This window comes from Doryrhamphus excisus, chromosome 4 (assembly GCF_030265055.1).
Source record: "Doryrhamphus excisus isolate RoL2022-K1 chromosome 4, RoL_Dexc_1.0, whole genome shotgun sequence".
NCBI classification, from domain to species: Eukaryota; Metazoa; Chordata; class Actinopteri; order Syngnathiformes; family Syngnathidae; genus Doryrhamphus; species Doryrhamphus excisus.
In genome coordinates this window covers 12,820,388-12,833,256 of record NC_080469.1, presented here as the reverse complement: position 1 = coordinate 12,833,256, position 12,869 = coordinate 12,820,388, and the positions used below count along the sequence as shown (strand labels likewise).

General features: G+C 40.2%; 1 protein-coding gene across 6 annotated transcripts in view; it reads left to right on the top strand.

Annotated features, from left to right (window-relative positions):
* Nucleotides 1-12,869, top strand: part of rtkna (rhotekin a) — a 60,922-nt gene that overhangs the window by 621 nt on the left and 47,432 nt on the right. The window lies entirely within an intron of this gene.

Sequence of the window (12,869 nt, the reverse complement as noted above, 5' to 3'; positions counted from 1 at the left end):
AGAGAAAGCTAGGGGTAGTTGTTTTTTTTTTAATATAATGCAATGGTCTGCCATTTCCCCCAGTTTTACTTCATCAAATGATAATTAAAGATGTTGTCAGCCTTGATTAAGCAGTTGCCTAGAGGGCGCTGCAAGCATTATATCCGGTCCTCTTCCTGCTTTGAGTACGTATACACTTAACGTACTGTAAGGCACACACGATTAGCACTTACGTTGTACAAATGTAAATTGTTGATCACTTCTCTGAGACTGTGTGACCGTGTTACACATCCGTTTCCACGTCTGTGGACGGTGAAAACACGCTGCTTGTCTGAAAATGCATTTACATTTTTTCCATACGATCCAATGGTAGCTAAATGCTAATTGATAGTAGGTGTTCTTTACTTATGTATGTCTTTTATTGAACGTTTCCAAGACAACCTTCATTTAAAGTCCTTACATGCCCAAAGTTCAAGTCAGCAAAGTGGGTTAGAATTGGAAATAATAATTTTTAAAATAAATTTAAGTTATTAATGTTTTGGAGGGGCTGCAGTGGTTAGCGCGCAGGCCTCACAACTAGGACACCCGAGTTCAATTCCACCTTCGGCCTTCTCTGTGTAGCGTTTGCATGTTCTACCCATGCATGCATGGGTTTTCTCCAGGTACCCCGGTTTCCTCCCACATTCCAAAAACATGCTAGGTTAATTGGCGACTCTAAATTGTCTATAGGTATGAATGTGAGTGTGAATGGTTGTTTGTCTATATGTGCCCTGTGATTGGCTGGCCACCAGTCCAGGGTGTACCCCTGCTGGGATAGGCTCCAGCACCCCCGCGACTCTTGTGAGGATAAGCGGTAGAAAATGAATGAATGAATGTTTTTGGAGTTTTGGAGGACGAGAAAGTGGAAAGGAAGACGTAGCTCTCAACCACACATGTATATTGCGCAATACAGTGGCAACCAAGCCAATGTTATAATAACGGAAGTAGAAAACTGCTCAGTCAGCATTAATACCATAAACAACAGTACAGCAAGTGCAACTCAGCAACACAGCTGAGTGGCCAACTGCACAAGCCGATAATGCTGGTGAATGCTGACCACCCATGATACTTCAAATGTAACTCCTGTCATTTTGTGGGGTTAATAACAGCTACATCAAGAGGTTGCCTACAGCCACATCTGTTAATGCCAATATTTTTGTGACGAGACAGTAATCAGAGACCACTGGGATTATTTGTGTCTGTAGACCAAGCCAGTAAAAATCCTGCAGAAATGGACATAGAAATTTGAGGAGAAAGAACATTCATGTGGTATTATTATGTAAGTATAAGTTAAGACTAAGTATTATTTCTTATTTCTCTGACGGACTTATTTGCCACGCTTTTATTTGGTGACCTTATTTTGACATCATATTAGTACTTTTAGCTCTGGTTTGCGGACTATTTTATTTGATGAAACTCCAAAAATGTCACTTTTCCACTAATTAAAGGACATAATGTGTCCAGAGTCCTACTAAATTCCTTTGAGAAGAGACTGCACATGAAGAAACAGCAATGCAATGATATTGCTCTGTTTATGTCTCATAATTGGGTCTCTCTCTAGTTGAAATTACTTATTTGGCATCCTTTTAATCTCATTTTAAAGTCATATTCATGTATTAAGTTCTACTTTGTGGGCTATTTCACTTTACACTCTAGAGCTTCACTGCATTGTGCATGTCATCAAATAAAAGTTTTAATTGCAGCCATTCCATCTATTGAGGATTTTTCTTTTTTTTTTTAAGCAAAACATTCTAATTTCCCAACAGGGATGTCAGTGTTTGTAGTGTTCAGTTTGGGTTGGTAGTAACTAAAATCTGATAATGTTCTTCCCCATCCCCATTTTCTGTTATGTCATTTCAGTATTCCTATATGGTTTTGTATTTTAATTGTCGTGGGATGCTTGCACCTTCAGTGTGTTATTACATAACTGTTGTGTTAATAATGAGTCATTCTAATTATGTTCTTAGAAATCTTCCTTTTTTCCTACCCTGTTCAGCAGTTTTAGTACCACACTTACAAATAAAATATAGAAATAAATACATGGAAATAAATATGCATCCACCAAGAGTTGAGAAGTAGATCAAAAGTGCCGACTGTGTGTGTGTCATTCTCAGCTGTTTATCACCAGATTACAACAAACACTTTTGATATTAGCCATTGTATTTTTGTCATGCATGCCAGTCTCAGAAGGATTTTACCACTAATTACTTTTACATGAAGTCCTCTTAATGGCTTAGATGGAAGGTCATTCTTTAGTATCTCTTCCTGCCTCCCGATGCTACTCCCAGAGCTGATATTTGGTAATGACTACTGGGGTCTCAGTCTGATGTCAAAAGAATGCTAAACATATCAGTGGCATAATTACCAGTGGTTATTAACAATTATAGTTCTCCCAGAAATCGTGAGAATTGCTGTTGCGAAGCGGAACTGTAAGAAAACAAATGAATTGATGTCTTAAAATTGTTACTATGTATATCACAGTCCATCATAGCAACCATGCACAGTATAGGCATAATATTAATGTTTCCAAGACTGTTTCCACTATTGTCTTTTCTAAAAGATACAACAAGAAAAGTTTTTCTAAAGCACTGGTTTTTCCATTTTTGAATAAAAAAACAATTAATCAGACACCAAAATATTCATTGATTAACTGGATAATTGATTAATTGCCAATTCATCGATTAATTGTTCTTTACTGAGCCAAGACAAACACTGGAAAAAGTATGGAATTTTGAAATGTCAAACTCAGAGGAGCCCTTTCTTTAGACTTAGTTTTTCATTTAGTTACAAACAGATGTCTTCGGCATGAACAAAAACAACAGTGTTGTTGATTGGTTCTGTTTTGGGTTTGACTATCTTTGAAACACTTGACTAGCCGATCATGAACAGTCATTTGCTGAATTTGACCCCCAAAAAACGGTTTGATTGACTCTACCTTCACGAAGTACGCTGTGTGGGATGTTTGTTATTGTGTGGCTGATAATCAGAAAGTAGTGGGTGTGGGTGTGTAAGTGGGTCTCTGAACTGCAAGTAAAAGCTTGAGGAATGTTAATGTTGCAATACAGCAAAACGGGAATGATGACATATTGATTCTGTCCTTCTCTCTCTCCATCACTGATTTGAGTCACTCACCATTCTGGCCTTCTATGTGTCTCAGCTATAGTAGTTTACTATAGTAGCATACAATCTCATACATACTCAATTGTAAATTGAACTGCTGTCACATGTTTTGGTATATGCTGTTCATTGTTTGTATGTAATGCTAAACATTTCCTGGAGGTTCGGCTGTGGTGAATCCTGAGCTCATGTCACGATTGGGCTTCACCCCCTTGTGACAGCACTCTTAGTTTTCCTCTTTTCCTCTGTTCCTGGTTCATGCCCTTTATTTTGTGTTCACTTCCTGTGTTGCTCTGTTCTGTTTTCTGTTGCTTTCCACCATCTCCCGCACCTGTTTCCCATTTTCTGTGATGTCTTCAGGTGCGCGCTCATTGTCGTTTTTATATGTTGGTCGCAATAAATAAATTTTTACCTGCATTTGGGTCCTCATCTCTGCATCCTGGGGTCGATACACTACGTGACCATGCCGGAACGTGACAGCTCATATACGATGAAGTGATGCAGGTTTGAACTTTCAGTATGTTTGATGTTTCGCCAGTGGACATAATACTACTTTGCATGCCTAATTTTGCCGCTTCAAAACTAATTCAAAGACGGATGATATGTAGTATTTCACACTGGTCACTAGGTGTCAGTAATGTTACTGTAATGTTCGGTGAAACACACAAGCACCAGAATTCATTGTCAGAACAACAAGCTTTTATTGCAGGTTTCAATTACATCACAAATGGAAAAATTATCCCTAAAACGTGCTACTGTTACAAATGTGAAGCACACTAAGCTCACTTTGAACCCCTAACGTCACTTCCTGTCTGTGCCCCCTCATCTCCCCTTCACACGAATATTTTTATAGCAACACACATAAACACAAGTCTCACTTATTTTCTTTTGTTATGTCTACTATATTGAATAATATGAACGTAAAGGTGACTATGGGGCGTTACTTCATGTCTGGAGGGATGTAATAAAGTTAAAAGCCATATTTAGTAGGTCGTAAACAGATTTTCTATGCTCTAACTATGAAAATGTTCAATTTATAAATAAGGAATCTTACTTTGTGAAAATTCACTTATCACGGACGGGCCAGGAACCAATTAACAGCGATAAACGGATTACTGTACCGTGGGAATCTTGTTTAGCATCATTAATACTTTCCAGAAGATAACCAAAACAGAAAATGCCATGCATATCCAGTAAATGTCTTCAGTGGCCAGCATCTGCATGTTTCTCTCAGTTGGAACAGAGGAGAACATCTGCTCTCTGCAGCACACCTTTCCTCATCATCCTCTCTAATTGTGCTATGTCAGCTGAAGCCACTCAAGCGTCTGCTGTGAGACTTTTGGTTGTTTGTCTGTATGTGCCCTGCGTTTGGCTGGCGACCAGTCCAGTAAGGATAAGTGGAATAGAAATTGGATGGATCGGTGTGGAAGGGACTGTCAATGTTAATGCATTATGTTATGGGTGATCCTCACCCCTTCAGTCCACTTCATTGTGGTTACCGCCAACCTTACATAGCCAGGAAGTGGTTACCATGTGTGTGTACGTGTGTGAGAGTGTAGTAACACACCCTTCTGACTGCACCACTCTCTCCAAGTGCACGGAGGAGGCCATTTGTGTTGATGACAGCTTTTTTTGCTGCTTTGATCCTGGCTTGGTGTAGATTTAGTGAAAAATTAGTGTTGTTCCTGAGAAAAATAAATTGAACCGGGAGAATGGTCCCAGAAAAGACCTTTTTCCAACATCTAGAATGGTTAATTTTGTTCGAGTGTGCATTATTGGTTCTTTCATGGTGAAGACTCACATAATGACGGATCTGTGTCCTTTCACTTTTTAGTGCATGTAAGGGTGGGACACAATATTTAAACGGGACCTATTATGCTTTTCCCACTTTTCTGACCTATACATCTAGTTAGAATATCGTATTCTCGTGTTTAATGATGCCAAAGTTTCAGATAATAAGGTTTGCGTGTTTGGAGGTGAGCCCTGGAAGAAGTCTGGGATGGCTCAAAATGCTCGGCTTCAAAAGGTGTTTTAAAACTGTCCCTTTGTGATGTCACAGAGGAGCGTACTTCTTTATATGCGTGTGGCTGTAAGCCAGATAAACTCTCTCCCCTCCCCCAAGCTCTGCTCTTCTGTTTACATTGCTAGGCTTGTACGGGAAAGCGACATTTGTTTACAATTCCTAAAGATGCCACCATCAGGCACAAGTGGTTGGAGTTCCTGATTCCCTACCAGTAAAATAAATTAATTTTAATGTGTCACCGGCATTTCACACTGGACTGTATGCACCTGGACTAGCCGACAAACTTGTTGAAGCCCGACATCTTACTTGGTTGTGTGGAAGAGTCACAAGCAAGCATTAAGTAACAATTTATCCTATCCTAACTGTGTTCATTTTGTGTAAGTCATGGAGCAAAAGTGCTTAGCAATGAGCAATGGCTTCCAGGACATGTTTGTTCAGGTTTGAAGGACAGCTAAATTGCCTAAAGTGTCAGGAAGAAGTGGTTGGAGTTGATGTTTCCGGGCCAGTGAGACAAAAATACGGGACTGTCAACATGGTCGAAGCTGGACTATCCGCCAAACTGTTGCTGACGTCTGATGGCTTTCCAACATTACTTGGTCATGTTGAAGAGTCAGAGGTGCAAGCTTATCAGTGTCCTAACTGTGTTTATTTTCTGTACGTAAGAACTTGTCTGTGTACTATTGTCTGGAGTTGCAAATAGCCTTTTTCCAGTTCCACCACCAGTCAGTTCTCTACTCGACATTGGTATTCCTGCAAAAAACTACCAGTAGTCCCTAACCACTTTTCATGTAGCTCTCTAATGGATTTATTCATTTATTATCAACGTGTTTAATACATGTGTGAGGTACATTGAAAAGAGAAAGGCGAGGGTCTGGAAATGAATCTAATCTAATAATTACAACAGTCACTCTTAAATGTTGACCTGGAATTGGAGGAGATTGTCAATACCAAGCTAGCAGGAGGGTTTGGAGGGAGAGGCAACGTGAGCTGTGTGTCTAAAACAGACATTTGTATGGTTGCTGGTGGTCCCGAAATGTAACTCCCACAAAAACAGAGGAGCTGCCGTGTTCCCACCAAACTTTATGGATCGGCAAAGATTGGTCAAGGAAAAACACAACACATCTTTGGTATGCAGTGCAGTTGGCACAGGTTGGATTTTTGGCAAATACCCTAACAGACCGTGAGCCATTTGAGGAATAGAGTGGTGTCCAAGGATTGAAAAAGTGTCCTTTCAGTGTCTCAAAGGATCTCTGTGTACCCAGTGAACAATGGGCCATCACTGCTCTGGAGCCCGAACTCTCTTTTAACAGCTTATTAAATGCCAGGAAAAGGGGCTCGGAGGCCCATTGGTGCTCAAGAGTGGATGCAAAACTTCACTACAGTCCGGGCCAGTTTGTCTATTAGTAGTAAAATTTAGGAAGTGTGTTTGTGTTCCCCAAAGACTTCATGCAAACACTAGCAGACAAATGCTTTAAGCCCCTTGTAGATCCAAAAACGCTCAACCAGCTGTATGCTTGGAAGCTCTCTTAATATGCAAAGTGACATGTTTTAACACATGTTATGATATCATTACACAAGCGTTGCATGTATATTGCTGTGGGGCCATGTTTATGCTCTGCCTTTGCATGAGTGCTTGCAATAATAATAATTCCAAAAAGGAGGTTATCGAGAATTTTTTTCAAGTGGAAAAAAACTGCTGTTTTTTCACTTCCTTCAAGCCATGAAAGGAAATCAACCATGTCCAACTTCCAAGCATGGAAATGACAGGGCTGTTTGTTTGTAGACACAGCAACAATTTATTGTTCACTCTTAGCATCAAATAAAGACTCTTATTCAGTGCTGAACTGAAATAACCTTTTTGTGTTTTGATTTTCCAATACAAGGTTATGTTTTTAGAACAATGAAGCGTCTTGTTTGCTTGAATTCCATACACCGGTAATGTCCTTGTCGCGCTCATCTCTTTCAATCTAATCTGGATCACGCATTTGCATCTTTGCACACTACATATTAGCGTACTTGTTTTTTGGGACACAAAAGCCCTGAAGGTGTGTTCATTCTTGTTCTATATGACAAACACATACACCCAGCATTTGTATTGTCGTGATGGTGAGCTCAATTTCCTTTATAGACTTGACTTCTTATTAATCAGGCACTGAAGTGAACTTCATACTCAATTCACTGGAGTCACTCCTCACCAAGCGCATGCGCAGAATCTCCCAAATGCCATGCATAAATTCCACAAACTACCCCGATTGAAACTACTGACTTGTTCCAGAAGTCTCCCGCATTTAATCACATGTTTACATCGCATTGCTAAAATTATTGACTGTATTGGAGTGGTGTCCATTATGTTGATGGAAGGTAGTGTGATGGGTATTGCATGTGTTATATCCACATCATGAACCTCACTTTGTAGACGTTATATCAGTCAGATAGCTAGGTAGCTAGCTGTTAGCTGCCTAGCTTCTGGTCTTTGGACTCCAAATGTGGCAAAATGCAAATGTCAACCTGAACAATAGTGCAACATTACAATATTTGACGGTGCAGTAAAACTGCAAAATTTACCCTGTCCTCAGAAAAACTCATTTGTTCGTGACTCACATTGGCAGCTCAGCAGATAAGCAGTGCTCACGCCAAGATGTAAATACTTGGGACACACCAATGTGTCAGTGAAGCTTGCTGTCTTCGTTGAGCACCCGTGAGTCAGTGAAGCTTGCGGTCTTTGTCAAGAACCTGTGAGTCAGTGAAGCTTCCGGTCTTCATCGAGCACTCATGAGTCAGTAAAGCTTGCGGGCTGAGTGACTGAACTGTTCGTTTGTTGTGCATGTGATGCAGCTCAGGCAAGAAGGGTAAAGGACGCCTGATTTGAAGGAAGGACCAGAACTGTTGCTTTTCCATAGAGCTAATATACAGTATATGTGAGGTCCATGTTGTTGTTCTTCTGTTCTTGTTGTTCTCTTCACATTTTAACACCTCATTTTTGGAATAAGTGCACCAAAAAAGCCAAAGAAAAAGTAAAACATAAACAGTTACTCCCTGCTTGGCTGAACTGCGCTCTCATTATGTATGCTTAGCTCTTGCACAATTTATGACGTCTCATGTGACAACACATAAACTGATGGTTTGACTCTTATGCTTTTAGCTACTTTAAGGAATGTTTCCTCAAGGTTGGGTCAAACCGGGATCATAGAAGATATCAGAAAATAGCGGGCATCAGCATAGACCAAGAGATGAGTCACACATCCAGTCAGCATCTACTTTCTACATGTCTGTTTCTTCATGGGGAACACATGATGACAGCCTCAATTGAACCTTTCAGTTCCAAAATCTGGATTAGTCATTCATTGCAAGTCTCTACTCTGTTTCACTGACACACACACACACACAGACAATGACTAAGCCCAACAGTGTATCACTGCGCAAGGTCCATTGACTTTTCGACACAACAGACAACACGTCTGACATAGTAACAATTGGTCATTGGTTGTTTGAACAGAAAGATGGGGGTGGCAAAATCACAGATTACTGTCACACTCGATGAGAAACTTTCTACGTGCATCATCAAACTTACCTTGTACTTGCCTAAGAATATTCATTTATCCAGGTAATTATATTCTCAGGGCATGATTCCATCACAATCAGACTGTTCAGGTTGGCTTAGAAGATGTTTCGCCTCTTTGCTGTACTGTATACGGTATATTGTCATTGTAAGAGGTTGCAATGTATATTGGAATATGGATTCCAGGCCATATCGCCCATCTCTACTATGTAACTATATGTATACCTATATAATAATTCAGGTCATGTTAAAAAGCAGCAGTTTTCAGTCTGAGGCGAGACTTTCCCGGAAGGCACCAGGAGACTTCAGTTGAGATGCAGCAACTTGAGAGAAATAAAGAAAAACATATTTTTAAACTTTGAAAAATGAATTACAATACTTTCCTACAGTGAGTGAATAAACAAAGGAATTAGATTTTCGGGCAGTAGGGGAGGCCCCATCTGTTTATATTCTCTGAGGGGAGGCTCATAGTGCTATACTTTGAAAACCCCTGCTATAAAGTATGATTTTCCATGGAACAGCTACATGAAACATTGGCAATATTAAGAATAAATATTATTGTCTGAACATTTGCACTTATTTTGAACATGACTATCTGATGGCTGTACTTTTGAATTGGATCTTCCATACCTAATGATGTGGTTGCTGTATGTACACACATACTTCCACCTTCATTATCTGTCAACCTGTACCAGAATGGTATTATGTGGGCCTGTCCGCTACTATAAGGCTCAGATCCCCTGATGTTACTCTCCACCGTGCTAACCCACTTTTTCAGAACACTCAGGAACTCCTCCTTTGTCTTCACCTCCAAACTGTCACGTCAGATTACTCGTGGTTCTGTCTAAGTGTCTCTTTTTTTGTTTTTTTTGTTGTTTTTTTTTTTTTTACTCTCACTTTTTCTGCATCAGCTCACACAGCCAGGTGACCTTAACTGTACACTGTTTGGTCCAACATTAACAAATTATAAAGTGTGAGCTTGGCTTCCCTCATGCCAGAGGTATCTTCTTCCTGTGAACACAAGACCTCCAGGGACTACAGCTCGGTTAAACATTGACAAAAAGACACCCACCTAATGCCTTGGATATCATTTACAGTCTCTGACAGTTATGGCGAGCCCCCTACAGGTCTTAGAAACTTGAGTCTCTTGCTCCATGTGTAGAGATCACTCTCTCTGATTCCTTTCAGGAATACTCACAAAACACACACATCAAACTGACTAGGCGATGGGAAATTAAAGTATTGATGGCAGGGACAAAACAGTAATCACCTTCTCTGTAAGCCTTGACGGCAACAATGAACATTCTCACATCAGCCAGTATAAGTCATTAAGCCTCCACGCAACGTGCTTAAGGCTGAAGGTTATGAAGTAGGGCTACACACCTTTTTCCCCAACAAAGAGCCTTCTATGCTTTTCTGCGATTCATCAAATAAGCACCTGACAAAACTGTGGAATAGAGTTTCAGGAGGGCGAGGGTGTACAAAAGAATGCACTGCAAAGGTGGTCAACACTGAGGAATGTCCCCAAAACGGTATACACCCTGTAACAGTTGTTGCTTGCACTTCAGGTACAGGAAAATTACACTTGCCTAGCATCCACAATCCTTATGTGAGAAAAGAACATAAGGAATTCCCTTGTCTGTGTTCAAAATTGTGAAAAACGAATTAATGTAATGGGATTCTCCTATTTAAAGTGCTAACAACGTTCCATGTAGACACCATGATTAGGGGTATCTACTCACGAGACAAGACGATACACAAGATTGGGTTCCACGAGAATGAGACGAGACAAGATTAATTCATTCATTTTCTACCGCTTATGCTCACAAGGGTCGCGGGGGTGCTGGAGCCTATCCTAACTGTCTTCAGGTGAGAGGCGGGGTACATTCTGGACTGGTCGCCAGCCAATCACAGAGCACATATATACAAACAACCATTCACACTCACATTCATATCTATGGACAATTTGGAGTCGACAATTAACCTAGCATGTTTTTGGAATGTGGGAAGAAACCAGAGTCCCCGAAGAAAACCCACGCAGAGATGGCCGAGGGTGGATTTGAACTCGGGTCTCTTAGCTGTGAGGCCTGCGCGCTAACCACTCGCCGCCACGAAGCCCACGAGACAGGATTTTAATATTAATTTTAAGGAAAGTACAATGAAAAAAAGAAATTAACAGGAAACAGTATTTGTTGAGTCCAGGCTCCATACAATGACCTCTTATATTAGGGTCATTATGGTACTTAAATGAACAATACCTTATTCAGTATTCAAAATGTGTATCTAAAATATGGGGCGACAGTTTGAATAACAGTGTAATAACAGTGTTTGCACACCAAAACAATGAGTTAAGGGCAACATTTGTATTTATGTGTTGATATTTACAGTCAAACGCATTTGGGAAGGAGGAAGGCTGTTCCCCTTGTCATGATGCTGAGAAGGCGTTTTATTGCATGAGAGCAGATGGGTCATCGCAGGCTCAGCCGGCATGGCTGTGCTTTCATGTGCGGGTTACTGGGCCCCAGTGACTCACTGGCTTGTCCATTTTGGTCGTTATGGTCCCACTGTTCCTGCTGTCTCTGCAGTTGTTATGTCCACTAAGGAAATAATGTGTTCATTATGTTTATAGCGTTAATCTGTGTCATCAGCATGATGGCTAAAGGCTTGATACATGTTTCTGTGTGACAATATTGGACAAAACATCATGTCCACAATGTGGTCAATTTCACTTTTACATGTGATGTTTTCTTTAGTATGGCACTGTAAATAAGTAGAATTTCAGCCAAATATATTAAATATCCAACTTAAGCATTGACTTAATTGGTTAGTTAAATAAGACGTCTCCATCTGTACAATGTCTGTACAATGGAAACTCACTTATCGTCCGCACTGATTAGCTTGTTTTGGTAATTCAAATATTTATACAATATGGCACGCGTCTTGTCGTGTTAATATACTGTGTGAGTCACACTGTGTTCTTAAGATATATTTTTTTAAGTCACAAAATGTCCTTCCCTGCTAGCAACCTATTAGCTAGCTAAACAAAATGGCAACCAAAACCTGTCTTCATTACGTTACGTCGACCGTTTGTGATTTCATCAGCGGTTGACTCTCAAAAATGTTCATAAAAAAAGGGTTTTTTGTTTTTTTAACTACAAAATAATTAATACGGAGACTGATGTCCTTTTCTGACCTATAGATTTAGTTAAAATGTTGTATTCTTGTGTTAAACAATGCCAATGTTTATAATAATAATAATAATACATTTTATTTGTGTAGCGCTTTTCAAGATACTCAAAGACACTTTACAGAAAAATGAAGTTTCAATAATGAAGTTTCAAATAATGAGGTTTGCGCATCCGGAAGTGAGTCGCGAAAGAAGTTTGAGATGGCTCTGAATGCTCGGTTTCAGAGAATGTTTTGTAACACTGGCTCTTTGTGATGTCACAAGGCCAGGCTGTAGGCCACATACACTCAGTATATATGTATATACTTCTGATCAAAATCTTAAGAGCAGTGATGCAGCAGTAATGAATATTTTTGTTAATAACCTCAAAAATTGGTTTGGGCACACTGGATGCCAGGAGGCTGGTGGAAATGTTGCTCCAAGTGGTGAAGAAGGTTCATCCACTGTCTGGAACCGACGTCCATTTTTGTAAACTTCCCTTTCCATTCATCCCCAAATGTTCTCGAATGAATTTGATTAGGGGAACATGCAGGATGGTGCTAAAGAGTGGCGTTATTCCTTTGGAAGATGTCCTTTGTCATGCGGGCATTTTGAACTCCAGCGTCATCCTGTTGAAAAAGCCAGTGATGACCACACAGAAGCAGGCTTTCAATCTTCACATAGTTATTTGCCATTTGACGCCCCTGTACAACCTGAAGCTCCATTGTTCCAATGAAGGAAAAGAATCACAGATCATTCACTGTGCCGTGTGGGTGAGATCTCCTTGTCATGCCAGTAACGTTGGAAGGTTCCACCACCTTTCAATGTCCCACGTTTGATGCTCTTGTGCAAATTACAAATAGGCAATTTTGTGGCGTTGAAGGAGAAGAGGTCTTTAAAGATGTTTTTTTGTTCTTAAAACCCCCTTTGTTCTTAAATCCATCCAAAAAGCCATCTAATGGTTATTGGATTGCACTCAGCAACAA